Source organism: Corvus cornix, chromosome 15, assembly GCF_000738735.6.
Source record: "Corvus cornix cornix isolate S_Up_H32 chromosome 15, ASM73873v5, whole genome shotgun sequence".
Classification (NCBI taxonomy): Eukaryota; Metazoa; Chordata; class Aves; order Passeriformes; family Corvidae; genus Corvus; species Corvus cornix.
This window is the reverse complement of record NC_046345.1, coordinates 1,296,604-1,315,443: the sequence shown is the minus strand read 5'-3', so window position 1 is coordinate 1,315,443 and position 18,840 is coordinate 1,296,604. Positions and strand designations below refer to the sequence as shown.

Genomic DNA, 18,840 nt, shown 5'->3' with positions numbered 1-18,840 from the left:
TTTTCTGACTGATTTTGGAAAAGTCTCTGTGAAGTGGTTCAGTTGTTTCTGAGAACAAAGGCAGCTAGAGAATCCTGAGTTCTAGCCAGCTAGAATCATTTCCAAGAGCAGCACTAGTTGGGTTAAATCCTGTGATTTTTATTTTTGGAGGCAAAGATAGATGGTGTTTTCCTTAATCTCTCTTTCTGAAGTGATGATGATGTATGAATGCTAGCATTCATTTTTACTAAGTAAGATTCATGACTGCAGATAACTCCTGCAAACATGTCCCTGCATTACAAAAAGGCACATAAAAAGGGGGATGAAAATATTTTGAAGCTTTTGGTCTAATTCCACGAAAAATCCATTCAAAGTTGCCAGACTTTTTGAGTCTGAAAATTGAGTTTAGTCTACTCTTAATGCAGAATTGCGATGGTGGCAGCAGCATTATTCTGAGAGTCTTGTCTTTGGGGAGCAGGCTGCCTCTGGGATAGCAGAGCTGCACCTGGATTGTCCTGGGTTTGTTCCTCTTTCTGAGCCATGGTGGGCCCAGTTTGCAGGAAGAGAGCAGCAGAGCCTCTCGGTGCCTCCTCCTCTGCGCTGTCTCCTCCAGCCAAGGAGGAGGAAGCGCCCTGGGGCACGCCAAGGGTTAAGGAACAGGTGGTTCTCCACGGGCCTGCTGTCTCATTTCGCACACAGGATGGATAGCTTCCTGGGAAAAAATCCCAGCTTTTGGACTGAAGGAGGGTATTGTATTGGCTGTGGGCTCCGGCTCCGTTTGTTGCAGAGGCTGGAAGGTGTGTGGATGGAACGGGCTCGGCGTGGGTTTAACTGGGGGATCTGACAGAAACTCTGGCATTTTTGTGAATGATGTAGCTGATGCTATTTTTCATGCTCAGTGTTGGTGGCAGCATCCTAGAACACGTTTTTAGCAGCCCTTCAAAGACCACAACCTTGTTCTTAGGCACCAAATGCAAGCCACAGAAGGGAGATAGGCAGAGGATATCTGGTTCTAGGCATCTTGTATTTCCTCTCAGAAATTGCCCTTGGTGCTCAGGACTCCATTTTCTAAGTCCTTCTTTTATCTTCCCTTGCTGTAGCCAAATGTGCTGGATAAGTTTGCAGGTTAACTTGAGTCTCACGGAAGGAGCAAAGATTGTAGAAGGATAAACAGAAGTTTAGTAACGCTCTGGGGAATTACATTCTGTTCATGTTCCTGCTACACAGCACTATGCTGGGGGGAAAAAAGGGCACATTTCTATTATGCTTTGATATTTTTTATAGCTGTCCCTAATGTAAGCAGGAGATTTGATCAGAACTTGCACTGATACTGAATCCTTCAGAAAATCAGGCCACAGGTTTTCTAAATTAGGCATCTGTATTAGCAGATGCTTCTGAGAGTGTAGCTGCTAATTTTGCTGTGCTGCAGTTCAGCCTTTTAAAATCATGGAAAATTCTGTTCAAGCAAAGGGCTGTGTAAGTAAATGTATTAATATTTCTGAAGTGTGCTCTACAGTATCATGATAAGCTGCCTAAAAAGTTTATCAGAATGTTCATAATTCAGTACAACATCTGAATATTGTGTCTTGAATGACTGCATGGAGTTAAACACAATGATAAAGAAATGGTGAGCAGCTGTCTGTTCTGTCAGCCTCACTCAGAAGTACTCTGGAAGAAATAAATTGTCATTAAAGGCTGTATCTTAATGCATATGTATGTGGGGATGAATTAAGTTTAAGTCTGGATTTCCTTATTACTTTTTTAGTGCTTTCCTTGGCAAACTTAACATTCTTTTTTTGTGAAGGAACCTTTTGGCTCATTGTAGGCTATTCCTGCTGCTTTTAATATCCTTTGAGATTGATTCATGAAGTGCCAACATCTTGAGCTGTGGAAAAAGGGTAAGAATCCTAAAGAAAGACCCTGGATACACGAGAATAAATTTGAACTCAGACTCTTTCTGTGCCACTTTGATCTGAAAGAGACATCTTGTGATTCAAAGGAGCTTTGCTGTTAACTAAGACCATGAATTCAGTTCCATTTTGATTAAAAACTGATAGCATTAGCAAAATATATAAAGACAACATCTGGTTCAGGTTTATTGGAATGGGATTTTTAGAAAACTGAAAGAGCTATGTCTGGTAATTTCTGAATGTGTCTGCATACGTGATAACTGCTTAGAGGAGAAAAATCTCTGTGGCAAGATGAGCTCAAGAACATTTTTATATTGGTGATGTTCAGGTGATTAGTGTGCCTGGTGTAGGACATTTTGATGTGTGTTTCCCTTTCACTGGCTGACAGTTCAGCACAGGAGAGTGAAGTTGTGAGGGGACAAAAGGAAATGGCAGTGGAGGGTTCAGTGGAAGGGTGTTGGGATACCTGGCAGACCTGCAGGAGGTGGTGGTGGACCCAAATGCAGACAGCTTGGAACTGTGCACGCCGTGAAAATTTACCAACAATACAGATCATGGGAAGGAAAACCTGGGGCTTCTTGACTTCTTCAGGTCTCTGAACAGGGGGCACGAAAAAAAGAATCTCAAAGCAACGTTTTCCTACAAATCAGTCAAGTGGTCATCTTTGGCTTGCTGTGTGGGCTCTGAGCAGTGGCAGAGGATCTGCAATTCCCTTGTGGCACACTGCATGCAGAAGAAATATATTTTTCCCCACCAGATTTCAGATGCTGTAGAATCCACTAAAAACTCTTTGCAGCTGTCAGGGAACAAGGATTCAACACATTGCAGAAAAGGCTGGGCATGGTGAAGGTCAAGAATGGTTCTGACCTGTGTATTTGATAAAAATATTCCAAGAACCTCCCCCAGTTTTTAATGTGATGCAGTTTTTAGGTTTGAATTTAATTTTTTTCTAGGCTTCAACAACCAAAGTCAGACTTCCTTTAAGATCTTTATAAATATTCCTGCTAATTAAGCTATTGACAGGGAGGCTGAGAAAATCTACTTACAGAATGTAGTGGTTAACACTTTGAGAGTTACTTTGTCTGTTGTATGAAGTTCCTTACGGAATGGAACTTTATTTGAATGTCAGAGTGGTAATTTCCTTCAGCAAGTAGCAGAAATAGGCTCAAGACACTCCATTAATTAATTTATTTTTAAAAAAGGGAAATACTAAATGTTAAGAGAGAAAGAAAAACAGGAGTGTCCTCTTTCAAAGTCTTATGGAAGTCTGTTCAATGGCTCTGGAGTTCCTTGATGCTTCCTAGAGTGCCCATCAGTGCCTTACCTGATGATATTTTCATCTGTTTACTGACACATCACCACTGAACTATAGTGCAGGAGATTCTTTAGCTGATAAATCAAGCTTTTATCCTCCTATCCTTCTTGCAAGAGGGCTTACTTGAAAGAAAAATAAATATTTTGTAGGTTCTTTTATTTTACTGTGTGAACAGAGATCAGTTATTTGTAGTTCTGAGGGCTTTCTTCTGGGACCTGTTTTGGTTTCCTCAGGAAATGTACCTTATTCTCTCTTTTTCCTCCCTTAAATGTCATATATTAAAAAAACCTAAGGAAATAGTGGTGTTCAAATAATTGTAACTGAGAACAGAAATCTTTGATTTAGACAGCACAGCAGAGCAGTCTGCCTTTCAGAAGCCTTCCTTTAATAAGCAGAAGTGACCTGGAGGGTTTCTCCTGAGCTGAAGTGGTGTGATAGCACAGAGATTGATTGGATGCACTGCAGTGTGGGATAAAACCCAGACGGAAATGGAGGTTTTTAATGCAGCCAGCGAGCCCAGAAGCTCTGCTCCGTTCAGGTCTGGGAGCTGATGTGCCCAGGGAACAGCTCTGTCCATCACCAAACAGCACCAGGCAGCTCCCATTGCTGCTGCTGCTCGCAGAGGCTGCCCAGGCCAGGCTGCAGCAGGGACCTGGCTGAGCCCCTGTGCTCCTCACCAGCCCCTGGGCTCTCTCTCCAAGCTCTGCACACACAGCCAGGCAGCTCTCCCTTGGCTCTGAAGGTAAAGCACCAATTCCACACCACAGGTAGCAGGTGCAGATTTGGGTTCTGGCCAGATGGTCCTTGACAAGACAGAGTTGGTTTTATGCTTTGTTTTTTGCATGTGGCCATTATGTTGGCCAAGCTCCCATCATAAATTATTTTTATGTGCCTAATTCATCCCCAATGAAACAGACCAATCCATTAAGGATTCTGCACTATTATGTGTTCTTGTGGTGTATGACATCAGTAGAATGCCACAAGTTAATTACATTCTTAATTACAGCTTTGTATTGAATTAGGGACGTATTATACATAGAATAATTGAAAACCTGCTGAGATCACGTCTGGTAACATCTAATTGTATCCCATGATTTTTTTCCCCCTAAACTTTAAATAAAAACTGGCATTTCATTTAGCATGGTTTTAATTAATTGACATGAGAAATGTAATTAGAGCTGAGGCAACAGACCAACTATCTTAAAAAAATCACTCAGAAATGATATTTTGGGGGACAGTTAACAGTTTCCAGAGAAGGCTCTGTTCTCCTGCATTTCTGGAAAAACCTTGAGCAGGCACAATTGAAGAGAAGACTTGCTGCTATTAGAAGAGAAAAAGAAGAATTTGAATGTTCAGAGACATTCTGAGTGCTCTTTCAACTTGAGGAAACTCGATCTGCTCTCAGCTTCAGGCACAAGAAACCTAAGAATAGCTCAGGAAGAGAAGGGAGATCTAATGCTTTTCCCAAGTGTTGGGAAGGACAGGGCATGGCTGCGTTGTACCAGCAGCAGCAGAGGTTCCTGGTGGCCTGAGGGGCAGAGAATTTCTTTCCCAGCCTTTATTGACTCCAGTGGAATTCCCTTCTCCCTGCCAGAGAAGAAGAGTTTCACCTCAGCATTGGTAAGAGCTGCTTGTGAGTTGGGCTGGTTTCCCTTTCTGCCTTTGTGTGCCAGCTCCCACTGCCCCTATGGCAGAGTGTTTGGAAGCTGCTTTGCCACCCACCATCCAAAGAGCACTAGTGCAGGTAACAGGGAAAAACTTCATTTCCTCTTTTCTTTCTTTCTGCACTTTTCTTTAGCAGATTCCTGCCCTGAATTTCAAAGCTGTGGGCAGCCGAGTTAGGCAGGACCCAGCAGTGAGAACGGTGGTCAGGTAGTTGGCCAAAACACTGGCCATCTTTTGTCCTTTTGTTTGGTAAAAATCTTGTCTGGGATCTTAAACAAAACTCACTGGACTTTAAGGAAGTCAGCTGAGAAGGAAGTGCAGCTGAACAGTGTGTTCAGTGACAGAATTTCAGAGCCTGACTTCTAATCAGAAGCTTTGGGTCTGTCCTTTTTCACTTTCCTTGTGTAGGAGCCTTGGAAGTTGTTTGGGTTTGTGTTTTGTTCAACAAATTATGATTTTTTTTCTATTGACATTTTTCCATAGAGACAAAGCCTTTCATTTAAATCCACCTACAACAAAGCTTTAATTCCAGGGTGAAGAATAATGTCCTTTGGCTGCTTGCAGAAAGCTTTATTAGTTTCAGGACATACAGTTATTTCCTGTGTATAACCTGACTCAGAAGTTTTTCTGTTTGATATCTCTAAAATGAATGTGCACTATTTGGACCTGCCCATACATAAATGTGCATATGCTTTGTTTATAAATGGAGAGCATATGCAGGGGTGGCAGTGCTGTGTGAGAGCAGGTCCGAGAGATCTCGCTGTGCTTGGACACCAGCAGAAAAACCCTGGGTGCATCAACTGAAAGCTGGCTGGCAGCCACAGCACACAGAATGGAGGGAATGTTTGCCTAAAAGACTAGATTGTGTCAGGCGTGACTAAGCAGGAATTTTAGCTAAAATGCGTTAGCAAATTGAATGCTCGGAGCAAAATAAGAACGTTCATGCTCTTATCTTTGTTCACTTGAGACTGGGTCTGATTTTTAATATAAAAATCAATGGAGGGAGGGAAAGGAAGTTCTGCAGAGTGTTCCTTGATTTTTAGGAATGCTGATGTAGGTGACTGCTGACTATTTTGCCATGGCTGTGTTTACATTCCTTGTGGAATATGCATGCCCTTTACTAGCCTGTGGCTCGTGGGGCACTGGGCTGTCAGTCAGGCAGTAAAATACTTTAATTACCCCCATGCATCAGACAGAGCCAGAGAGAAAGGGTGGGAAGGGATGAAAGGAGTTCACTTCAGGCTTACTTTCTGACTGTCAGAAGAATGATAAACCATAAGTCCTGGCTATTATTATCCTTCCTTTCTCCATGAAGGGCATTCCTGATGGAAAGAGGTGTCAGGGTGGGTGTACTCTGTAGGTCCTGCTCTGAGTGTCCGAGGGTATGGGAATGGTCACTGCAGTGATGGCTTTGTGGAGTTTTATCCAGCAGCTCAGATAACTGAGAGCTGAGAAGGGGAGAGATTTCCTCCCCCTGCTGCAGGACCATTATGTGTTTATAACAGATGATGGTGCTGTTTTTCTTAACTTTTTTCTCCCTTCAAACTTTAAATTTCCTTTTTTTTTTTTTTCCCTTGACATCAAAACCACTTCCTCCCAGGTAGAGATCTTCAGCAGTTAAACTGTGCTCACCTGGAATAAATGGGAACCCCTGTTGCTATAAGGTTTCTGAGAAGCTGTCTCAATTAATTAATAAACAGGTAGGAAACTTCACTGAAATACATAACCCTGCCTGCTCAATCTTTTTTTTCCTGGCCTGCTGTGTTCTTCGTTCATTACTTTTCTAACGATTATGTCTTCAACTCAATGAGCAAATCGCCATATTCATATTTGTCATCTACCTGGGCTTAGTATGTAAAACACTGCTGCCCTGGCAAGGTTCAGGGAACTTCTGGAATGGAAGAATAGAGCAGCTGGAGGCTCACAAAGTAGTTAAAAGGTAATTCTTCTACAACTTTGTTCTACCACTATATCCCCATGTTCTTGGGAATATAGGGAAAAGGGGATTTAATAATGGAGCAGATATGATGTGGTTAAAAAACCAGGGCTATTGGAGTGCACTCAGCCCAGCCAGGAGTGGGCAGTGGCCATCGTGTCACTGCATGGACCTGGGACTGAGCTGGAGAATTCTCTGTGCTAGGAATAGCATTGGAGCAGTGGTGCAGGAGTCAGCTGTGGGAAATGGTGTTAGAAACCGTATGCAGAGCTGGTGTGTTGGGCTCCCATTTCCAGAAAGTGCTCATCTTGTTTCCTGAAGTCAGGGAATACACCAGTATGGTGGTTTTACACAAACTGTGTGTCAGGCACAGAAAAATTCCTCGCTGAGGTTGCGTCTCCATCCCAGCTGTTTGTTCTGAATTGATGCTGGGACAAGCTCTTGGGGGCAAAAAGAGGGATCCAATAGCCTGAATTGGTGAATTCAGTAAACTTAATTTTCCTCGCTGTGATTTCTGGCAGATGCCTGTCTCCTGAAGGCTGGAGAAGTGAGCACATGAAACGAGCTGACAGTAATGGGCAGCCGTCTGTCTTCTCAGCTCCCTCCAGTCTTGCCTAAGCCTCCCATTTTTCAGTGATAATGCTAAATGAAGTACGAGCTTGGACAGCAGCCAGGTGTCAGCACATGGCAGAAGGTTTTAATTCTGCTTTTAGAAACTAGATAAGTGGTGTGCTAATATAAGCTAATAAAAGCACAACCTCTCTTCTCAGTTGGACAGCTTGAGAGTGAAGATGATCATGACACTGCCATGTTGCAGAGTTTTGTGTTGGAGCTTGTTAAAGCTCTAATTATTACAGCTGTCTCTGTAACGGGCTGTCTCACTATTATAACATCTATTTGATTATATGCAATGACAGAGCAACCAGATACATTAATTCCCTGGGAAGCTTTTTGTGTCTTGATTATGTCCTTTTTTCACTGTTGTGTTCAGACTCAGACACTGCTCAGGATTCATCACTGCTGTTGTCCTTTTCCATCCCCCTCCCAATTCCAGCGCCGAGAGCTGTGTTTCTGAGCAATCACCAGGTTATTGCATTTAGCTGCTTCCTCTCTGAGAGTCCCCAGTTTCTTTAGATGTGCTGGAGCTTGTGCCCAGGACAAGCTGATCATGATGTAGTCTGTGCATTCTGATGATTGCTGGAGACATCTGGTTTCACTGAAGAAATTCAAACCGGAATGCCTCTGAATGCACAAATGGACTGAAATTAGTGTTTTCAACATTAACTGCTTTTTAGCCTCTTTCTCTCATTCTCCACAGATTTTAACCCCTTCCACCCCTCAGCAAGTCTGTGCTTGAGTTTGTGTGTAATCCTCTGTAGCATAGGAGAAAGGCTGCTTTAATTTTATGGCTTTGAAGTATTTTCTTTTTTTAAGATGTGGGTTTACTGTAAATTGTTTTGCAGAGATCAGTGAAAAGAAAGTGACCACCTCTCCCTTTGTGAGACGGGCTCTATTTGTGGCAGGTGAGGATTTCTCCCCTACAAAATGCCAATTCCAGAGGAGCTGGTCATTTGACACACTTTTGGCATTGAGGAATTTCGGGATGTGAACCTGGATTTGCAGGGAGAGTGCTGTTTTGAATGCACCAAAAAACTGGCTCTGACTTCTGCAGGGCTGGATGGGCGCATTTAAAACATGCAGCTCCTCTGCCGGGGTTCGCTGATCCGACCCAGGACAAAGCTGTGCCAGCACACTCGGAAGTGGTCTCGATGGCTCCTTTGCCAGGCTGCTGTTTGCCAGGTGAATTTAGCATTCTCCTTCTCCTGATCAATGAATAGATTTTTTTCCTCAGATCCTCTTTTATTTTTCGGTTTCCTCTGCAGCTTTTTTTTCCCTGTGGAAGATGAAATCTGTCACAGGGGCTTAGATTTATTAACTGCTGCCTCAGTCGCTTTGTGTGATGTCAGGGCGGGAGAGGAACTGATTGTATCCTTAGAACTGGCTTAACAGAAAGGCTTTGGATAATTCCGTAGATTTTTAAGATGTTGTGTTGGCTTAAGCGATTAGTGTGAAAGCTTCAAAGACTAAATATTTAAGGCTTTATTCTGCCCTTCCTTGTACCCATGCATATCTCTGGATTTTCACATTTGAATGAAAAAGTAATTCTGCATCTCCCTTGCCTTTTTCACCTCTCCCCCACTCAGATGGCACAGAGTTGGTATTCTCTCTTCCAGCAGTTGGTGAGCAGCTATGGAATCCTGCCAGGTACATGGGAGTGGGGGAAGGCAGTGTGCACGTGGGAGGAGTGCATCCTAGTGGTGTGCAGGACATCATTCCCTGTCTTTAGAAATGACTGCTGAACGCCGTTCTCCTCCTGATCCCATTTGCCATCTGTGACAGTGCTGTAACCAGGAACTGTTCATTCAATCAAGGTGAGAAGCTCACTCAGCCTGGGATTCACTTTTTACACTCCCATCGGTATTGTGTGTTAGTGAAGGCAGAATTCGGGGAGGGAGGACTGACTTGATCCACTCTGTTCCCTTGGAGTATTTCATTAGGGCATTTCACAGTGTAGCTAAGCTGTGGATTTTCTTTGCTAGGTGGGTTCTGGTTATTCCGCTGCTCTTCAGCTCCCCTCTCAGCCTGAAGGAGTGTGCAGTGATGCAGTCCTAAGGGAAGTGTGTATTCCTTGGTTTGCAGCACCATTACTGTGTGGTGGGGTACCCCAGCGTGCTGGCAGGGCTGGACTGGTGGGCACGGCTGGCAAATCCTGCCAGCCCAAACAGGGTATCAGTCATTGCCAGTGAGGGTTGCTGAGTTGATCAGTACATGTATTTTCCTTACCGGCCCTTTCTCTGGGTGCCCGGGGCGCTGAGGCAGTTGTGTGAATTGCCTCAGGCTAATTGCATTAGCAGTAGCCAAACAGGGCAGCTTTTGCCTTTCCCCCCCCCCCCCCCCGGCAGCCTTTCCCGATGGGTGTTTTCCTGCTGTGGCCTTGTATCCCGCTAGGTTTGGACGTGTGAGCTAGAGACTGACTCTCCAGCTCTCTCCAAATTGCAGAGTCCAGCAAAGCCCTTACAGGAGCACTCCTGGAATTGTTTAGAAGGACTCTTTGTTGGGCATACTCGGTGTGGAGGTGCTTTCACCCAGAATGGGCTGCTCAGACCCATTCAGCTGTGGAGCTGATGTGTGCTGTGTTCTCTGGGAGGAGTATCTCAAATGTCACTTTGCAAGAAAAGTAATCTAATAACTGTAGCCCTGAGACAGGTTATGAACTGAGCCTCTCATTAGCCATGTGCTTCATGGTGACCTCTGCCAGCCACAGCAAGCAAACAAGGGCACTGGTGTACAGTGGATAAAGGAGGATGTTGATTGTTCAAGATGTAGAGGGAGTTCTACCCCTGGAAAAAAGCCTCGAGGACTTTTTTATTATAGCCTTGAAGGGCACAGCATTTGCTGTGGTGATTCACTACTTCTGCCAATTTGTAGTTGAAAGGTGAGCTCTCTTCATTCAAACGGATTGATGGTTCTGAAGAAAGCAAATTTAAGTTGGTTTTTAATCCTTTTTTACTTAAGTAAGAGCATTGCTTTTCTCCCAGCTGTGCAGAAAGTGAATCTGATTGCTTTCAGTTGTTCCTTTGTGGAATTCACTTACGTTCCCTCACAGTAACTGAGGAAGTGACTGACTTCTTCATTATGCTTTCGATAGTACAGATTGGCATAGAAGGTCCCTCTTGATCTTTTATGAAATGGACTTGTTATTCAGGAGAAGGAGGGAAGAGGGAAAATCTTTAAAGACTTCTCCCTCTCCCCTGCCCAAGTTCTTTTTTTTATCATTCTTGTGCAGTGAAATATTTGCTGCTGCTTAGTAAAGTCACTTGGAATTTGTCACCAAGGTGGCAAGTGGTAAAGCTTGAGAAGCTGATGAGGAGTCTGTAGAGCTTTGGGGTTGATAGTGGAAGGCTGTGAGCTCTAAGGGGGGGTCTGACCTCAGGAATCCTGGATCCCAGGGCCAGAATGACACTTGGGCCCGTGGGTGAGGAGCTAGATTGAGCGGATGCTTTGGAGTAAGATTTTTTGTAATCTGGCTGTTCCCCACCTGGTACTTGAAAATAAAGTAAAACCTAAGCTGAAAATTGAGCATTCTGTCAGTGTGGCATTGGAGTGGGTAATTTGGCTATAGAAAGCATTATCCTTTTCTTTTTATAAGAGGATGAGGCTTCATTTTACCCCACAATAATCAAGATGCAGCATGTCAGAGAAACAGTGCATTCATATAGCTGTTTGCTTTGGCACTTCTTTATGCTTAAAATACTCAAACTGTGTTCCTTACTATTCCCTCCCTGCAAAGGAAAAAAAAGTGTGTGTGTGGGTAAATATATTTGTGAAAGTATTTTGCTGAACTGCCTCACACTTGGTGTGCACACGTTTGTGTGCTGGGAGGTGGCGGGGAGGTTCCCTCGGGTTTGTGTGCTCACTGATGCCCTGGTCTATAACCAGTGGGGATGAGGAATGGGAAGGCTGCTTTCAGCTCGCTGACAGATTGCCAGGGGAAGGAAGGGAGGGCTCTGAAGCCGTTCATTGCTGTCCTCTGGGGAGAGGCAGCCATCCATCCAGCTGAGGCAGCGCCTTGCCAGTGGCCAGCCAGCCACTTAGAAAATGTGCTAGCTGCTTCTGGGGATTCATTGGGCTAATCACATTAGTTTAGCAAGTTTAGAGAAGAGAGCTGAGCGAGTGGCTGCTGAAGCAGCCCATGGAGAAGAGAAACAAGTGTAATAACCGGTATTTTTCATGAGCATGTCATTTCACGTTATAAACACCTGGCAGCGTATTTCTTCGTCCCCAGTGCATGTTCATACCTCTCTGTGGCTCGCTCTGGAAGATTTTAGACAGTGCTGTGTTGGTTTTGAGTCCACTTCTTCCCAGTTCTTCCCATATTGCTTTCTTCCATATCATTTTCTATACTTCAACCATCCCTCATCAATTGTCCCCTTCTCAGCTCCTTTAAAGGCTCATGGGCCGAAAGACAAGTGTTGCTTTCACGTGTGACTCATGGAAACACCTGGATTTGTATCCCTTAACACTTTTTATCCTGCTTTTGTCAGTGAGCAGCCAGGCCAGCTCACTTTACAGGCAGGAGGAGCTGGGTGGGAATTTGCAAGTTCAGAAATGAGCTTACGAGCTCACTGGAAAAGGAATTGCAAACTGGGTTCTTAGCAGCATCAAAAACCTGATTGATTTCTTTTCAGAAGGAAATGGAGAACGAAAGATTGAGACACTGCCTCACTTATCTGTATCTTCTCTAAAATCTGGATATAATTAAAATGCCACAAAAGTTTAGCTGGAGCAAAGAAATATGGAATCTCTGTTACTATTGCAGAAGCCCTTTGACTTATACCAATTGAGATTGTGATGTTGTAGAAAGATTGTTAATAAGGAAGATGCTTTAAAGCTGGGTATTTTACATGTATTTCTAAGTGGAAGAAGCCTTTTTTCAGTGCTGGTATTTAAATATTGTAATTTGCTATAGATAGTGGTTAAGAAAATGGAAACATTGACAGAGTTATGTTCTCCAGTTCTGGTGACTTGAACCTATTTTCAGTAAAAACTCTTCAAATGCATGCTAACTTGCAAAATGAGATTGCAGCATGCTTCATTATACTGAAAAGCATATTTTACCAGAAGGGTTTCAGTAGAAATCAATATAGAATATTATACTCGTTAGAAGTATTTTAACAGTATTCTATTAATACTTGAAACTTCCCTTTCGCCCCCCCCCAAGATCTTTGGATTGCTTTACTTTCATTTACTTATTTTATGACATCTTCTTTACTTTCATTCTATAGGAGGCTAATTGCACGAGTTCAGCTATTTTGTTTTTTGAGGAATTAGCCATTAAATAGCAATGACTTAAAATCTTCTTTGATTGATTACGTGGAACTGTCTGAATTGCAATAGTAATTCAAGGTAGCAGCCCTTGCTTATGAGGTGTAAAGTAATTTATCCTGCTAATAAAACATCATTGTATGCTTGCTAAGAGAAAATATTAAATTCATTCCTATTACTCCGTAGTTTTATATCTTGATTCTGTTCAGATTTCTGCTGTAATATGAAAAAATAGTCAGTTGTTTCTTGTCAGGAAGATAACTTTGAAATACTTTGCAGTGGAAAAAATCAAGACAAAGAACTGCCAAACAGAAGTTGTATTCTGTGAGTGTAAATAGGTTCTGCACCATAATTAGTGATTTTCTAGGGCTGGACTGGAGGCCCTGTGTTTTCCTGGGAAAATACGTTTGATGTGTACCATCCCTAATTTCTGCAGCCCTGAATAACCAGGCTCTAATTCTGCTGTAATGAACCATGTGTTAATGTTACAGCCTTCTGTCCAGCCAGGAGCCAAAACACCATGTCTGACTTTGTAATGAATCTTGCCGTCGTCTTGTTGACTCCATGGGTAGGCTTTTGTTCCAAATGTGCCCTCAGATATTGCAAGGTCTCATTGAAACCTGCAACGCTTCCTCCGCTTGTGCTTGGCTTTGCTCAGTCTGCCAGCTTTCCTGGAAAGCGTGACTGTTTCAAACCACAGAGGGAATTGTTTGTTTGTTTGTTTCCTTGTTAGTTTCGGAACAGTGGGATTTAAAGCAGTGGAACTGACTAGAACTGTTTCTATTCCAGTTATGTTTCAGCTGTTTGTTTCCGTTTTGTTTTCTGTTTTTATTAAGCTGTGAGTCACACAGAACGGAGATAAGGGTTTTGCTTGTGTCTTGAGGTGGAAAGTTTTATTCTTGCAGCCATCAGTTTATTAGTGTCATTTAATAATGAGCCCTTGTTTCTCCATTCTTATCAGTGACTTTTGCATGTGGGTTGTTAGTTGTTTTATTCCTTTTTCTCGGATGATTTTCTGCTGCAACGTTGTTTGGGTTTTTTTTCATTTGAGCTGTGGTTTGAAATCTTGCAAACAGAACACACGGTTTGGCACAGGTAGAGTCAGACCCAGGAAGACACTGACGGACTTCAGGGGCTGTTTGGCATGGAGGATGACTTACTCAAATCCTGACCAAATGCACAGAGCCCGAGTGGGTGGAATTCCTCCTTCCCTGCGGGAAGAGCCTGTGAGAACGCTTGTGTTCTGCAGGGCTCCCCCAAGCAGGGCTCCCCCAAGCAGTGCTCCCCAGCCAGCTCGTTTTTGGTGGGGTGGTGGCTGTGCCGGGGTCCCACTGCGATCCCATCCTCGTACTCGGGAGAGACCGTGCCTGTGCCTGCATCCAAAGCTTTGGGACTGGGCTTTGTAGGTCCCAAACCAGTGCAAAGATGGTTATCAAGGAATATGCAAGTGTGAACTAAGGTCTGGTGTAATTGTAGGGCTGTGAGGTGGGTTTCTCCCGAGTTCTGTTGATTTTCAGGCATGCGTATGGCACGGTAAGTTTGCATATAGAGAGTCTCACCCAATTCAAGCGAGCACTTGTATTCTTTGTCCGCACAGCTTCTCCACATTAGCATAGTTGTTACTCCTCAGAGTATGTGTTCATTCATTGCGTCTCAGTGTGGCAGTCAAAGAATTAATTACTCTGAGAAGGGACAGGCCTCTTCTAAAGAGTTTCACAACTCCGGCCTTTAATGGATCTGTGTCCCCCGCTGGGGCTGCAGCGCAGCTTGTCAAAGCATTCGCGGCGGCTGCACGGGTCAGTGGCTCCCAAAGCAGGGACACTGTCAGGGGAGCCACGACACTGCTTCCTCAGGCTGATTTACTTGGAGCTGGAGGGACCGAGGGAACAGGCAGAAGGGGAAATTGTTCACAGGAAGCAGATTTTGAAATTCTCGTTTAAAAAGGAAAGAAAAAGTAGTTTATTTAAGGCCGCGTTGCTTGCACGCCCAAGCGCTCGGCTCGCTGCCGAAGCTGATTGCCTAAATGGCCCGGCTGCGGTGCTGCGGGATGTTTGTTTCATTATCTAATGTCGCCTATTGATTTTCATTAAAAACATGTCAGCATTGATTTTTCAAAAGCACCCTCGGAAATGCATTCTGACCCTTTTTTATGTTGAATCCACTGCGGAGTGTCCCACTGAATCGGTCTAAAGCAGGATTATTTCCTGACTAAGAAATGTTGATTAAATATTTTGATGTATGAGTGGTTAAGACCGCTTTAAGAACAAAGCATGCCACGGGGAAATGAACTGAGACAAGGGAGAGGCTGAAAGGGAGGATGCTATGAACCAGGCATTTTGTCCATTCATGCATTGTTATTTAAAGTTAGCAATGGAAATAAGCTGAAGGCCTGGTGCTGTGTATGAGCATCAGTTCCCACTCCAGATTGTATTGACGTGATGCTGATAGGAGAAAGGAGATACTATTTTGGAGTGTAGTTAAATCTGAGTACAGAAGAGTATTGTCTCTTTTCTTACCTCATTATGATGACTTTTCAGAGAGCCTGGTGCATTTGTTCTGTAAGTTTTGAAATGCTGACAGTCACATTAAATTACCCACTGATTTTGTCATATGCCTGTGTTATTATTTTCCCCTCTCTCCTCCTCTGGCTCATTATGCTGAATTCTCATATCTGAAAAATGGGTTCTTAGACTTGTATGGTGATGTGCAGTGACACATGAGTGATGTTCTGGGGTCCCTTAGAGCAACTCCAGCACGGCTGCAGGACACTGAGCTCACTGCTCCAAGACTTGTGCTTATATTCCTGCATTATTTACCAGTCACAGAATTGACACACAGCTGAAGTTCAGTGACTGGAAAGTTCTGGTACTGCTGAGTTGACTGTTGAAGTCAAAGTAGTGGCCTGGTTTGGATAGTGTGCCACAGAAATCCAAATTCATGTCTGAAAACAGGAAAAGGCTTTCAAAGTCAGCTTTGTGTGCACCTCTTTCTGAAGACAGACTAACTGGTTTCCCTGTAATTTTGAATTGCTCCTCCCGCCCCGTAATCTGGACTTGGAGTAAATAATTTTACTTGTTTCCCTCTAGATTTTTATATTTCTGAGGCAGAAAATGTGATTGTACAGCAGGTTCTAGTCTCTCAGAGAAACACCACTATACATTCATTAGGTAATTAATACCCTTATTTGCCTGGCTGTTGTATCTCATATTTTTACACTGCATGAGAATGTGTTCCTTGAACAGTAATGCCATCAGCAAACCTGGTGAGGCAGGGGGGTGTGCTCACAACTGAGGGAAACAACTGACGTGTTGCTGGAATATAACCCTGCACTGCTTAGTTAGAGAAGTGTTTTAAGTTCAGTTATACAATTTTTTGGGGAAGAAAAAAGTATAATTTTATATATATAAGTATAGATATTCCCTCTTTATAGGAAGAGAGTGTAGAGGAAAAGTACAGTTCGATTCTCTTTGTGGGTATTTGTGTGCTGAGAAATACCTGCCCAGGTGTGACTTGTGTGCTGTGCATTCCCCAGCTGTGGAGGGAAGGCTCGGGCCCTGCTCCGGGGCTGTGTGTGACAGACCTTGTGCCCTGGTGTCTCTTGCAGTGGTTCTTGACCTTTTGATCACAGATACACAAACCCCAAGGGGCAAACCCTTGGGTGCCCTCTCCACCTGGATGCCTCTCAAACCTCTCTATGTGGAGCTTGTCTTTCCTCAGTGTGCTCATTAAGCTCTCGGCCTTTTCTTCATTCCTCTTTTAATCTGCTGTGTTCATTGTACTCTTAGCTGTTAGCAACGCTCACTGATTTTTGGGATAGGCACCTTTTAAACACTTGCTGTGCTCCCTGAGGGTTTGAGAGTGCATCTGTTCAAGTGGGACCGGCTGGTGTGCCCAGCACTGCTGAGCCCTCCCTGGCACCCTGCACCCTGGCAGGTGAGCAGCTCTCTGAAGGCAGACTAAGTCAGGCAGCTCCCACGTTAACATAGCTGACTTCCACAAAAGCCCCGATTCCTCGCCTCTCCGTGGCACAGCCTTCATTAAACACGGCTCTTGCTGCCCAGAGCCGGGCTGGAGCAGCAGCAGAGGGCTGCATGGGGCACAGAGGTGTCCCAGCTCCCGAGGTGGCCCATTCCGCACGGCTCCAGGAATGCAGCAGGACCCCCAGCGTGCCCGGCCACTTGTGCAACTCTACACCCCCGGCTGCAGGGAGGGACGGGGCTTCTTCCTGACCCCCACCTGTCAGTCAGCTTAGCCCTGCAGGATAAGCTGATCTTTTGAAGTCAAGGCTTAAAATTGTTGAGGCTGGAGGGCATTTCTAATAGGTTACTGGGTTAGGGAGGAAAGGCAGCAGCGCAGTGTACGGCATCAGCTTTGCTTTGATCACACTCTGCAGTGTTGTGCACACACACACACACATGAATTTAACAGCTACTGCTTAATGCTTACCTACACCATTCGTGTTCCTAAATGAGAACCAGAGGATGTCTGGTACAGCCCTCTCCTTGAGCAGATAGATCCGAGAGCTTGTCTCCTGGTGGATGAGGAAGAGGTTCTTTTCCCTGATAAAACAATGAGGGAGCAATGAATGAACTTGTGGGATGTGTAAATGTGTGTGAGTGTAGAATGCTGTGAGGCTGCCCCAACTTGGAGATTTCAATGCTACTGAAATACAAAAAACTAAAAGCAGGCACTGGCAGAAACCTACCCAGAGCAATGCACTGCAAATACAACTTCTGAAGGGGAAACACCCTCTTTGCCCCTCAAACAACCATACCATAAATTCTCTCCCTCCTTTGGTTTTAGTACTGTTGTAAAAAGCCCAGGCCTGCTTTAAAAACCTGAAACTTTCTCTTACAATGGCTGGGGCTGAGCTTTGAGGCACTGCCACAACTCATTGTCTGTGGAAGAACCCTTGCTGGGAAGGCTGTGATTTATATCAGCCTGCCTGTCATGGGGTGAAAGGAATGCCCGGTTTTTCATTTTGATCAAATGTTAGGTTTGAAAACCACCCACTGCTGTAAACTCAGTTGGAGTGGAGAGATGAGATGGAGCACATTGCATGCTTTGTTGCTGAGATAGTGTTTTAAGGCTGGCTGAATCTGTTTCCCATTGCTGAGTGCAGGGAGCAAAGATGTGGATTTAAAAAAAGAGAAAACTAAACTGAGTGCTATTTTTTGTCTACTTTCAGTGAAGTAGAAGATGGGGTGAAGGCAGTTCAGGAATATGTACTGTCTTCAGTGCAGACACAAAAGAAGGAAAAATCCTTGGTGTAGATGAGTCTGTAGAGAAGATGGGGGTGGCATTTTCCAAAGGGACTAGCAGAGAGAATCACCCAGTTCCCACTGAAAGCTGGTGGACCTGCCTTCATGCCTAAAACTGGAAGGGGAAGACAAAATAATTTTGATCTGTAATTGGGTTTATCTCCTTCTATGAGACTTTCAGATTCTCCCATCCCCTCTTTTTTGTTTTTATTTTGTCTTCTGTTTAGCAGCTTTCACATGAACTTTCCTTTCTGAAAGTCTGGATGCTGATACAGTTCTAGAACCATAACATTCTTTCTATTGAAAATGCACAACAGTTTCTGTGGCTTTTTCTTCTCTTGACTGTGTTGGCAACAGCACAGAGGGCTTTCCCTGGTTTTGAGTTTCATCACAAATTTCCAGCTTGAACTGTCCTTAAGGTATAAAAGCATCTGATCTGAGTTCATGGCTTTGAATTTGTGACAATCAGTTTCTGGTCTTTCTTAGGTTAATTCTCATTTTGGCTGAGTTTTATGATGTAGAGTAACATTTTTACCTCATTAATGACTTAACATTTCCTCAGTCCTAAGATGAGTATCACAAAATCAGCATGTGAGATTTTAAACTACAGAGCTGGGAGCAGTCCTTCCTAAGATTGTATTAAATAAAAGCTGTGAGAAGTTCCTATGGGGCTCCTGTGTTAAGAACATAAAGAATTCCATGTTCTTGAGTGCCTTCAGACTCATGATCACAATCTTTAGATGGTTCTGTGTGATGCCCATGAGCAATTTTTATGATTAAGGGTTGACTACTATGAGTAAGGAAACCATTGTACCGTACTCTGCTGCTGTTACATTTGTAAATGTGAAATTAGGAGCTGGAGAGAATTTCCCTGCTCTGCCACCACGG

General features: G+C 43.9%; 1 protein-coding gene across 2 annotated transcripts in view; it reads left to right on the top strand.

Annotated features, from left to right (window-relative positions):
- The window catches only part of TMEM132C (transmembrane protein 132C), a 190,735-nt gene that overhangs the window by 12,983 nt on the left and 158,912 nt on the right, over positions 1 to 18,840 (top strand). Inside the window, exon 1 of one of the 2 annotated variants that reach the window (XM_039560939.1) lies at positions 9,221 to 9,237. The exons of the other annotated variant lie outside the window; for it this stretch is intronic. The gene's annotated coding sequence lies outside the window, so the exon portion shown is untranslated. Of the gene's footprint in view, positions 1 to 9,220; positions 9,238 to 18,840 lie in introns of those variants that run through there. 2 annotated transcript variants of the gene reach the window in all.